This window comes from Amblyomma americanum, chromosome 5, assembly GCF_052857255.1.
Source record: "Amblyomma americanum isolate KBUSLIRL-KWMA chromosome 5, ASM5285725v1, whole genome shotgun sequence".
Taxonomy (NCBI): Eukaryota; Metazoa; Arthropoda; class Arachnida; order Ixodida; family Ixodidae; genus Amblyomma; species Amblyomma americanum.
The window spans coordinates 153,544,793-153,557,559 of record NC_135501.1 but is presented as its reverse complement, the minus strand read 5'-3'; the positions used below and the strand labels follow the sequence as shown (position 1 = coordinate 153,557,559).

The window sequence follows — 12,767 nt, the reverse complement described above, 5'->3', positions numbered from 1 at the left end:
GGATGGGTTTTGCAATTCTGACAACAGATTGCTACGTTTTTGCTGATGTTTGATTGCAGTTCCCTTTGCGTGATTAAATATTTCTGTAATGATTCTTGTTAACCCTAAATGCGAAGAAGGAAGGGTGGTTATCATACGCAACATCCTCCCCATGACGATGCCTTCATGGAATCTCTCGTGTCGAATTCATTAGATGATTACATGCGGTGAGGAAACTAAACATTTCATTTCAATCATAACCTTTATTGTAGCATTTAGTGTTGCCCCCAGCGTAACTAGTGCGAATAGATTTACTATTCGTTCCGGTGGCAACGTCCTGTGGTATGCTGTCTTCTCACCACGCTTCGTCATATACATTCTTCACAAAACACTCGCACAGGCCTCCTCGGCAGTGCCCTTTACAGATGCCATTCTTTCGTCGGCAAGGAGAGATAATTAAAATAAAGTTATTTAATTAGATATGTCTCGCGGTCACAGTACATACTTCTCGTCAACATCTCTGATAAAACTGGAAATGCATGGCAGCTTCCTGTTTAAAAACCTAAAAATGGCACAATTTATCAAGACCGAGCCTATTCACTATAAATTGTAAGGATTTAAACTGAAACTTCAATATGTATTCAGAGTTGTAACTCAAAAGATGCGCAATAAATGCAACGAGGTGTAATAATAATAATAATTGGTTTTTGGGGAAAGGAAATGGCGCAGTATCTGTCTCCTATATCGTTGGACACCTGAACCGCTCCGTAAAGGAAAGGGGAATGGAGGGAGTGAAAGGAGAAAGGAAGAAAGAGATGCCGTAGTGGAGGGCTCCGGGATAATTTCGACCACCTGGGGATCTTTAACGTGCACTGACATCGCACAGCACACGGGCGCCTTAGCGTTTTGAATCCATAAAAATGCAGCCACCGCGGTCAGGTTCGAACCCTGTAACTCTGGATCAGTAGTCGAGCGTCCTAACCACTGAGTCACCACGGCGGGTAAACGAGGTATCCCAAAGTATAAAATCTACATAAAGGACCTGTCACTCAAGTATCATCAAAAGCACGCTAGCTTATAAATAGCTTACAAATATAGCTTCAAAAAGGCTCAATGAAAATTAACAATGCGGAGAACATGGCAGTACCAAAAAGTCCAGTGAAACATTAACTATAATATTTAGGTAACACTTGAGCAAGTAATGAACAAAAACAAATACTTCTCAATGTAATACTAACGCATTGTTGCCGTATAACAAAAAAACAGTATTACGTACTGAGAAGGTAACTTCAATTGGCTTTCAAAAAATAAAAGATTATTGAGTTCAGTATAAACATAACAAAATTTTCTAAGAGATCTGAGATAGAATTGAGGAAATTCATCACCATATTTATTTTCCCCTTTCTAGTAGACGGTTGTTATCGAAGCTCAAAACATGTTAGGCTGATGTTTATCAGCATAGAAAGAGGAAAAATGTTCACTATAAGTAAACAATGCTCACGTTTGAAAGTTTAGCAGCTAAACGGCGAAACAATTTCCGCTGATGGTTCGAAAAGTTTGAATACAAGCTCATGTTTGCTGTTAACTCTAAAAGCTTCATTCTGAAGATAGAGAGGAAAACCAACTCTCTTCAAAGTTCTATACAAGGGCTGAATCAGTTTGGAAACTTAGTTTTCAACGCCGCGGTGGCTCAATGGTTAGGGCGCTCGACTACTGATCCGGAGTTCCCGGGTTCGAACCCGACCGCAGCGGCTGCGTTTTTATGGAGGAAAAACGCTAAGGCGCCCGTGTGCTGTGCGATGTCAGCGCACGTTAAAGATCTCCAGGTGGTCGAAATTATTCCGGAGTCCTCCACTACGGCTCCTCTCTCTTCCTTTCTTCTTTCACTCCCTCCTTTATCCCTTCCCTTACGGCGCGGTTCAGGTGTCCAACGATATATGAGACAGATACTGCGCCATTTCCTTTCCCCCAAAACCAGTTACTATTATTAACGCAATTCTTACAGAAATGGGTGCTTATTATAGAATTTTCCAGAGAAACTGAATTTCAGCGCACAGTATGTGCAGCAACAAGATCTTCTTAACTTCCCCTCTCGTTTCAGTTCCTGGCGCACGGAGACAAGTACTTGTAAAGCGAGTGCATTACATGGCTCATCATCAGCGCAAACCGGTGTCCAGCAAAAAGTGAACTCCCAAAACCCACGTGTCCAGGCAAACAAAAATAAATTAAAAGTAAAAAAGCATAAAGTACAAAAATACTAACAAAAACAGAAAACTAACCTAAGAATACAAAATTTATTAAAGTTGAAAACAAAAATAAAAGATGCAAAATAAAGAACTACAATCCTTTCACATTTCAAGCATATCACATAGTCTTAAGGGCCCTCCGTAATTTTTAGATCCTTAAGACAGCACCTTGCGCTGCGCCAAAACTTTGATCATGAAAAAGGTACCCGGATCGAACCCGACCGCGGCGGCTGCGCATCGATGGAGGCGAAACGCTAAGGCGCCGAAGTGCTGTGTGATGTCAGTGCACGTTTAACATCCCCAGTTAGTCGAAATTATTTCGAAGCCCTCCACTACGGCGCCCCTTTCTTCGTTTCTTCTCTTTAGCCCTCCTTTACCCCTTCCCTTATGGTGCGGTTCAGGTGTCCGCCGATGTGTGAGACAGGTACTGCGCCATTTTCTTTTCCCAAAAACCAATTTTCTCAAATTTTCACGAAAGATAAGTTATCCAGAATCGGTCTACAATGTTTCATTCTGATCCAGTTTCAAATTTTCTGCTCCAAAGCTATGAATCCATGTAACTTAGTGAGGAATAACGCTGTATAACGACAATGCTTTGGTTGAAAAGATTTATTCACAACAGGATGCTACGCTGGCACCAACTCTGAATTAGTATGAAAAACTGGCAAAACAGTGCATTGTATAAGAGTGGTGGAGCTATCTGCGGAGGCAATGACTGCCATTGCTTTCGAAGGACACATGACATAGGGTGCACTTGCTTTCAAACATTCCTCCCAATGTTATTCTCGACTGCGGCAACCACTACGAGGAAAGGCAGCAAAAGAAATTCCTCCTTTCTCGCCTTTATTCAGAGGTGGAGGAAGAATGAACGATTCAGACAGTTCACTAGTTTTAATACCAGATACAGTATACATACGCATGATCTCCCTGAGTGTACAAGTGAATCTGCTTAGAAAACTAATGAAGCAAAAGCGCTTACTTTACCCGAACACACAGAGCAGCTACCCTAAATGACGCATATGCATGTATTACCCTCACATGATCTGCTGAAGTGGGTCTAATATAGTTATTACCAACCATCTGTCCTGACAGGCAGGGAAAGGTTCGTGTGGTTTACTTGAAGGTCCGTCAGGATACTTCATGTATAGTACCTCCATTTTGGTTGTTTTCCAAGCGCTCATTTTCTCACCTCGCATACGCTGCCATCTGCCATGCCTCTGCACGGTGGGGTTTTCATAGTTTGTTCTCCGATCCGAGCGCCCTGCTGGGTACAGAATAGAAAAAAAAAAGTTATCTTCTACAGTATTCTATTTCTCCTGGAAATTTTATGACACATCGCCTCCCGACAGTTTTTCTAAGCCGCGCGTCGCAGCTCTCCAGCGGAACCTCCTTGGATGCAAGGCTCCTCTGTCAAGAGCGTATTCATTCTACGTGCAACTTGGCAAGTGCGCTTCCATATCTTCGGCTTCTAGGCCATCAGCGATTATTCGCTCACTTCCCACCGCTGAGGTGACGCTCGTCGAATTTTTCTACTTCAAGAATACTACGAATAGAATTTGTTTCGACCGATGATTGTCCCGGCTCCAAGCCCTTACAAAAACTGCTTGAGATCGTCAATAAACTGCCCATACACTTCTGTGTATAAAGTCTAACGACTCTCTATAGACGAACCATAGAGAACAGTCAATAGGCAATAATACAAATCCTATAGACTGTCTATAGACAATCTATAGATTTATGGTCATACAAGTTTAATAGGCTTTTGTCTTTAGACAGTCTATAGATTTATGACCATACACTTTTAGTAGACTTTTGTCTATAGATAGTCAAAAGACTATGAGTAGACAACAGTAAATATCTATAGGAAAACAAAAGAGTCTATAAGAAGTTTGTAGACTGTCTATAGACCATTTTTATAAGGAGAGTTTCCTCGCGTTTCTCGAGTAGCAGCCAGATATAGGTGCTTGAGCAAGAGCCGGAAAGCCGCCATCGTGTGATGGTAAATTATTGTTAGAAGAAAGCAACAGCAGTTCTACAGCTGGAAGGTACCCTCGCGTTTTCCTTTACAGGATAAGGGGATAATAAGGCCGGGAGAACGCAATAGCTGCCGCAAAGTGTATACAAATTGGCACTCCACCTCACTTGTGCTTACCGTTGCGGGGAAGGAATCATGAGGATAGGAAAGACACATGTATCCCCGCAGCACTCTTCGTCTAGTAGTGCGAAATTTCATCTGCCTGCAAAACCTACACACAGCACGCGCGCTTTGATAAGCGTTTAAAATATTACGAGATCACTGCGCCACCCGCAATGGAGAATTGCGTAAGCAATGACGCCTCCTCGCCCCTCTTTGCCCCTCTTTGCCTAATGTAATCAAGGTCCATCAAGTTCCATTTTGAGTTTTCAAACTTGGCGCCATGTTTCGTTTTCAAATTTGGCCGCAAGCCTTAGCTCAAACCACTTCCGGTGTTTTCAAACGTGGCCCCCTTTTTGCTCCGACCCCGCCTCCTTTTTGGACATTTTGTTGTGATCAATTACCTAATTAACCCACCTTAACCATTTTGTCACTTGCACATCCTCTTTCGATGCTCTATACGAAGATACCATTATTTTCCCGATATTTTAACTATTCCTCCGTTATAGGACCGAGATTACCTAGTCTACGCCGAACTCGCCTACACAGCCATGCAATGCTTACGCATCAAAAAAGGGCGTTAACCTTGCTGTCACCGGCATGCCCATCCACAAGAAGTAAAAAAACGGGAAGAAAGTTCACAGTAGCACCGAATTACATGATGTGTTCTCAACGTGGTAGCATTAGAAGCTGTTGCTGCATTAACGAGAAGTGCGGCCACTCCTAGTCTAATGACGTCAATTCCATCCAGCCAATGGTAATTATTTGCTCTGGTGCCGTCATTACCTTTTATCGAATAGACCAATTTTATGACAGACGGCACATTTTCGCCCCATGAGGATTCTAACGCTGTCGCAATGCTCACTTTTTTTCAACTTCCTGCTACACTGAAATTATGAGCTCAGCCGGTATTGTGACGCGATCGCGGCGTGCCGTCAAGTTATCACACTATGCAAGGTTATTTTAATGCCGCAATGAATTACACGTGTACATCTTCACCTCCCCGCGTCCTTACACGCAAATTGAAGCACGTGACACGCCTCAAGCAGCTCGCCTTTCACCGCGATGCCACTGTGAGTGTTTCTAGGAGCCCCGCCCCCCCCCCCCTACCCATTTCCATTTCCCGAAAATATTTTGTCTGCGTTTAGCGTTGAGCAGCTGCAGCTTCGTGGCGGATAATAGGCACGATTAAACGAGTAGCAGGGTCCAGTTGAGGCACAAATGCATCATAAACGCTCTATATACCACTGCTAGCACAATAAAAAGTACTGTAATGTGCGGTATGCAGTCCACGGCCTACACGTATTTAAAAACTGAAATTTTCAACTCTGAGGTATTGCTACAGGGTTGGTCTGAGCAGTTTTTTTTTTCAGTATGTGCAGTATAGCATAAAATGCCCAATTCGATTTTACTTAGAATTCTTGTGTTGTTTGCGCTGTGCTTCGGTTGTTAAAGCGAGGCTGGCACAAATTTTTATTTCGATTTCCAAGAAAGTGAACCGGCGCCAGGGAGCAAGAGAGTAGTGGAGTCCTGCAAAGGGAGCTATTGGCAAGACTGCCATTGGCATCGGTGAAGCCGTCTTGAGAACATATGTTTCCCAAGAAGAGAGTGGGTACTTTTGGCACCGCTGTGCGATGAATACGCCCACTACGGTTAGTGCCGCCGTACGCGGCAGATACAGCTAGGGAAGCACGGCAACGACAGCAACAGCCATGCGATGCCATATTGGCCGTGCGGCTGTCTATACGGGCTAAAACTCTCCAGAAAAAAAAATTATGATGCGAAAGAAAGTTGCGAGCCTTGCTTTAACACAGAAACAAACTTTCCTGCCTCCGACTGCTCGGACTGTGCTAAACACTGCATGGACATGTATTTCTACGTGCTGGTTGTACACGCGACCTTTGGAAGTTATGAACAGGGCTCACATAATATAGTACAAAAAAAATTTTATCAAAATAGAACCCTGCGGGCAATGCACTGGGTGTGCATTGTATACTAGGAATTACGGTAGTTCCCCCTGTTGTAATGTATTTCCCCTTCATATGCTCAACAAAGAGCGTTCACAAAGGCAGTAGCAGAATGCGCATGATTCTTTCTTGCGCAAGGGACCAGTCACACATGAGATGCATATAATACAAGTGCAGGCTTTCAATAGAAGTAGAAAAGTTTCCACGGAAGCCTTTGCTCGTCTTTTCTACACACCTTCCGTGTACTCTCTTTTAAGCAATTTTTTTTCTTTCAAATCATGTGGTGTCAACTGGCCGCTCATCATACGCTGTCATAGCGACCTTCATGTTGATAGACTCAAGACCACGGTTAAAGTTTGTGCACGTATCTAATCTGCTTATTACAACCTTATTCGATGTTCAATATGGAGTATATGCCTGGCAAGTCATTATGGTGCCACTGAGGTCACGTGTAAGCTATCCCCTCTGATGCCTAACAGGGCACTATTCTGAGAACACTTGAATGGTTCTTCTCAGGTAAACTTGAGTTCTCACATCCCATGTTTCCATCGAAAATTTAACTCTTCCAACTTCGACTACATATGGGGTAGGTGAAACTGAGATGACTTGCAAAAAGTCACACTAACTTGAGCCGTATGACGTCCTCGTTCATTTGGATTGTCTGGAGGCATTCTTGGCAGGCACTGAAAGCGATAAACTTATTAAAAAACACGATCAAACGGAATAATTGTGTATTTTTGAAAACCAAAACTTAAGAAAAACAATCAAGGTTCAGTAGCTACAGCAAACTGTGAAAAGTCTACTTTTCTAGCGGCAACGGGACTTATGAAAACGGTTCCTAATTAAAAAGCATAAGAAACGTGCTGAGCCCCAATGGCTTCAAAGGTGTTATATATAATAAGCATCTAAGAGAGATTGCAAAACATAGTGATCTATCACTCTTTACCACAAAGAACATGTTGAAAGGCATGACAAAGAATGCGTAATGAAAACTCGACGAGATTAGCCAAAACTTGGGGCCTTTTTTATCAAATTCTTAAAGAAGAATATGCTATACTATTTGAAAGTCAACCCACGCCAAAATATTCCAAATAACCCCCGAAATTTTTGAAGTAAACACCCGAAAAATAGATTAAGGTGGGTAATTATTGATCAGCGGTTGATTTAAGGTGGATTAGTGTGGACTAGTGGCCAACCAAGGTGGAGTAATGGGGAACAGTGGATGGATTATGGTCTAAGATTGGGTTGCGTTTCGATAATCCAATGAAAGGTACTCGAACTTTTCAGTCCTGAGATTTTTCAAATTTGGCAGTGCTGATGACATTACTACCTTCTCAGCCAATCAGGGAATTTGGTTAAGTAAAAACGCAGTGGTTTTTCAAGACGGCAACCCAGATGCTATCGCACTGATTTAAGTTTTAGGGAATTTTGACAAGGAAACATTTTTTCATCAGTGCACGAATTGGAATACTCTCTAAGCCTTTGAAAACCCTGGCGGGCAAACAAAATAGATTTAAAAAGCGCGAATTTGATCCCAACGCAAATAATTAAGAGCTTACATCTGGTCCGAACGGACACTGGCCACGCACCCGCTGCAGTACTGAAAAACATCAGCCAAAGCAAAAATAATCAATTTCTCATCAATTCTTCCCATGAATCTTCATTTATATTCATAGAAAAATTACTTTAAGCTCTATGTCTTCCTTGGTGAAACGGCAGCAGCGCTAAAAGAAAACAGTTCACAGGGATACTTAATTCCATTATGTGCCACAAGCATTAACAGCTGTTGATGCAGTTACCAGAACTTACGTCACTTCTGTTCATGTGACGTCACTTACCTTCAGCCAGTGGGTATGCTCCAACCTCGTGACGTCATTTTTGTCCAGCCAATGGGTTAACTTTGTGGCCGACGACGTATTTTGGCCTCATAGGGCTTTTCTGCTATCGTATGAAAAAGCGGTATTTTTAAGGTAGAACATCCAGGAATCTGATGTTAATAAGACTAATTTTTGTTCCTATTGAACCAACGCAGCTCCCTATACCAGCCAGTGGATTGTGCTTGTAGGTGTTAAAATAAAACTGTACCAAGATAACTGAGGGGCGCGGGCAGTGCAATTTCGGGCACGTAATGCTGTGAACGGCCGCGCTTCACATACGCAGTAAACTTGCGATTTCGAATCATTGAAAACAAATAAAATTTGTTTTTTTAAACGTAAAAACACACAGCTACAAATGGCAAACACAAACCGCACCCATAACGACGGATGGTGTCTGCCAAAAAATTTGTCGTAAGGTTCAGCCCTTTCACTAGCGACGGCACTATTTCTATTACACACATACAAGTGAACAAATATTCAGTGGGAGTAAACCTATGGGGAACCTGCGCTGCCAAGGTGGGACTGCAATCGTTTCATTCGGTGACTCAAAACTGCTTTTGTCAGCCCTTGGGCCGCTGCAAACGCGAGAACACATTCTGCGCGATTAGATACCCGCGTTTGGCTGACAGCAGTCATTGCCTAGCTTCTCGATCTCGGCGTAGCCCAGATAGCTGACGCACGGCCTTCGACAGAGCACGGAGGCTCACGCCAATAAGCGACTGAAGATGGCGCGGAAAAGTACTAAGAGTACTACCCAAAACTGCTTGCTCTTCTCGCTAGGCAGTGTGTTATGGCGCTGCAATCGGCACCGCAAACTTCAGCGCAAGTTCCCCATACTGGCCGACAGCTTTTTGTGGCTATGCAGTGGAAGCAACGAGGGCGAGGCGCAAGGCTTTCACGGACGCGCTCTTATCACGCTCTCACGAGGGAGAGAGATAGGCGTTTAAGCTGGCGGCGCGCGCCCGCGGCTTCCGCCGCATAGCCACAAACAGCCGTCCGCGAGTATAAGAAAGATCTTGTATTGCCTGCACTAAGACATAAGCCTTTCTCAGCGGAGAAAGCAAACAGACCTGGCGCTGAAGCGTGCGCTGCGTCTCGTATTGACAAAGCCTCACAAGCTGATGTGCCGGCTTATGCTGTCTTCTGGAAACAGTTGTGATTTCTTCACAACTTGGGCTGACAAAGTGACACTGGGCAAGTATATGCACGTTCCGCGCGGTGGTTAATGACTATTATTGTTCTCTGCCAATGTCGTTAATGTGGAGGCGACTTTTTTCATTACACAGTTCGCTTTATTTTTCTTTCTGAACTCAATTCACTATTTGCTTCTGGTTTTTTTTGCCAATACCAAAGCATGAAGGAATTATTCAAACGCAACTGGGCTCATTAGTAAGGACATTGTATATCTAATATCTACTCAACTAGCAATGGGTCGTCGAAAGACTCCTTTAGAGTTATAAATTAATATACCTTTTATTACACCAAAACCTCTCCTTGGGGCTGGAATACCCAGAAATTACAGAACAAGAACATTTTTCAACAGAAACATGTTTGTCAACGCAATTTTTTCGCATATGCTAAGCTATAGCACCTTAGCAGTCGGTATATCAGCAGATCTCTCCTCTGGACGCTGGTAATTTCCTGCTATTTATTCTTAATATTCATCCCATTAATTTTCTGAGGCAGTCTTCACAACTCGCTTAGAGCGCAATGCAAACTACAAACAGTTGATTTCGCTCCGCCTTGCAAGCTGAGCCCGTCATCAAGAATAGTTCATTACAATATCTTATAATGCTACATAGCTGCCTCACAACTACTGTCAAAAAAGCACCTCGTTTGTACTATATGGCAGTCTTAACTACTCAGTAGGAGCTCACGACCAAGTTTGAAAGCAAGATTTTACTATGCATCGAAAGATTGGAGCATTCTGATCAATATGTTCATAACGGTATCGTATACAATGTACAATATACCACAATTGCCTCGCAATTAAAAGTGATTTTCAAGAAAGTTGGACTTGTTCGGCGGCAGGGTGGAGGAGACTAATTGTATGGATTGAAATCGAATACTATTCCCTGCGTATAAAGAGAGGGTGTGAATTTCGGCTCTAAAGCTTTAGATGCCTTGACAAGAAATGTTCTCTCGGAGTATTGTTTTTTCGCTTCACCGCAGAACATGGGGTATCGCATCCTGCGCTGGGCTTCCAGAATAAATGTGCGCTCAAAACGGCAAAGCTTTTTGCGAGTTTTCTATCTTTCTTTCGTCTGTCATTTAATGAACTGACGTTAGGCAACTGTCATTTAAACAACTCACAAATTTCATTTTGAATAGCTACCAGTCTTATTCCCCTGATTTCGTGTAATCGTCTTCATCGTCTTCGCGCAGTCCACATTGCCACTTCCCCGCTGGCGGAGAAGGAGAAGCAGATCGCGAGAAAGAGAGAAGAGGGCAGGTGGGGAAGGAGAACCACCCAGGAGGTGAGGACACCTGGCGGAGCGCGGTTGCACTTGCATATAGCTGTTTCAGTGAGGCTGTTCTCGCTCACCGCCAGTTGCACCGAGTCTTATTAACAGCTGTGCGCACACGCCTGGGCACTTGTGTCCGCGGCATGATTATAAGGCACGCACCGGCAACGTGGAACATAAATCCCACTGCGGACAGATGTGCACGTCACCGAAGCGAAGCATCCTGCTCAGAGCCCTGCGTGTATGCGGGAAGCCGGAGCCAAAGTAATGCGGCGGGTATAGGAAAGCACGAACGCGGTCCTCAAAGGCGCTGCGTGACTCGATGCCCATGTCCATGCCCACACATTTCTCGTACCGTAAAGCGCTAACTGTGGCCTTCCCATAAAAAACGCATTCCTGGTACACCTGTGAATGGCGTCAGCATTGAGTTAATTATTTTGTGAACCCAGCTAGCGTCGGTATCCCGTCGTACAAGTCGGTTAACGGGTTGGATAGGCCGGTGGGTACAATATTCTCTAGACGAACGGCAATACGAAGTCCGAATTTTCTCATTTCTCAAAGCCAGCTCATTTTCGTGTTCTGATGAGCAGGGTGGACATGTGAAGGTGACGGATACGAGCAGTAGACTGTCACTGGAAGCGCCAATAGGATAAGTGCTGCGATGATTTCCTCTTATTTTCTGCTGGCTGGAGATCGAGACAAAGAAAGGCAACGAAGTTTTATGCACCTAGCGTGTGAACTGCCGCAGTCAGGTTCTCAGTAAGCGGCCTCCTTCTTTACCAGCGTTAATGAAATACACTGACAATCAGCTTCTTAGTATCTGTGGCGCGCGTCCATCGATCACCTTCATAACTCTCACCTTCCCTACTTCAAACGCTTCAATGTGTGCATTTCGCACCGAAAGACATGTAATTAAGGGCAATATGAAAACACGTTGTTCAACGTGCGTATACCTGCATCGCACAATTCTCTTTTGCAACGTGCACATTTCGTTTTTATAAAATTTGGCTCTTTTTTGGGGCACTTTTGCTCTTGACGTATTACCAAGAACAAACCAGCGCTCGGCATGAAATGTCTCAAATGAGCGACTACAAATATTTCCGTATGGTCTTCATATCATTTTAGTATAATTTGTATGTGATTTAGGTATGATGCGCACGACGTCATGCGTAGCCTGTATGTTTGCATAGGCGCTATTCGTATGGTTCATATTGACCCTCTATATTCCACATAAACTCCATATATGCCATGCCGAACGTGCATGGTATTACGGGACTCTTGTTATGGAACGTTTGAATAGGGGCTGCTATTGTGTCCCATAGACTTATAAATTTTGCCTAGGAAATAAATCTGATGAAGCAAAGCGGCAGCAGTGGAAATATACATGCCTCAACGTGCAATATATATTAGCAATGAAAAGCGTAGTTTCAAGTTGGTTCTTCGCACTTCAACAGAAAGAGACACAAAACTCACCCGCGAAAAGAAGAGCCGCCACCAACAGTTTCCACATATTGATTAGTGATGAAACAGGACGATTACGGCTGACATAAAAACGTAGCGTCCAGTGCTAAGGGAAAAAGAATGTTTCTGCGCACTTATTTTCAGCTCGCCTAAAACACACGTCATTCTGTTAAGGCATACTGCAATAAAGCAGCATATGTTTCGGGTGCGCAAATTCAAACACTAAGGAATATTACATTTATCTCCTCTTGCCGTCCTTTGACAGCTGAGGGCAGTAAAATTAAGGCACCACAATCATTTGTTCATGCCCATAGTATACCGGTACCATTAAATGAGTACAAATTGTTTTGCATCAGTTTATTGCGTTATAAAAATTCTCTCAATAGAATATTGCTGAAAATGAACCCTAAAGGATAGGCTTGAAACAAAAAAAAGTCAAACTGTGTGGACTGAATGTGCCAAACACAACCCCGGCTCCTACACTCACGTTAAAGCTTCACTTAAGCAGCCGGTAGTGTTCTATACGCTGAAGGTTTAATATCGGGAAAATAAAATCAGCTGCGAAATAATATCTCACTGTGGGAATAATTAGCAGTGGAAAAGTAAACAAACAACTTTTCCAGCCGTCGCTCGGCTTT

General features: G+C 43.4%; 1 long non-coding RNA gene across 3 annotated transcripts; it reads right to left on the bottom strand.

Annotated features, from left to right (window-relative positions):
- Positions 1-256: 256 nt before the first annotated feature.
- Positions 257-12,315, bottom strand: LOC144135171 (uncharacterized). 3 transcript variants are annotated; one of them, XR_013315398.1, is made up of 5 exons: positions 12,142-12,315; positions 7,886-7,926; positions 6,953-7,009; positions 3,415-3,489; positions 257-412 (listed from the first exon to the last, which is right to left on the bottom strand). It is a non-coding gene; the product is annotated as an uncharacterized LOC144135171 (long non-coding RNA). The 3 variants fall into 3 exon arrangements; XR_013315399.1 differs by having other exon boundaries at positions 3,415-3,486; XR_013315400.1 differs by having other exon boundaries at positions 6,971-7,009.
- Between the last annotated feature and the right edge of the window lie 452 nt (positions 12,316-12,767).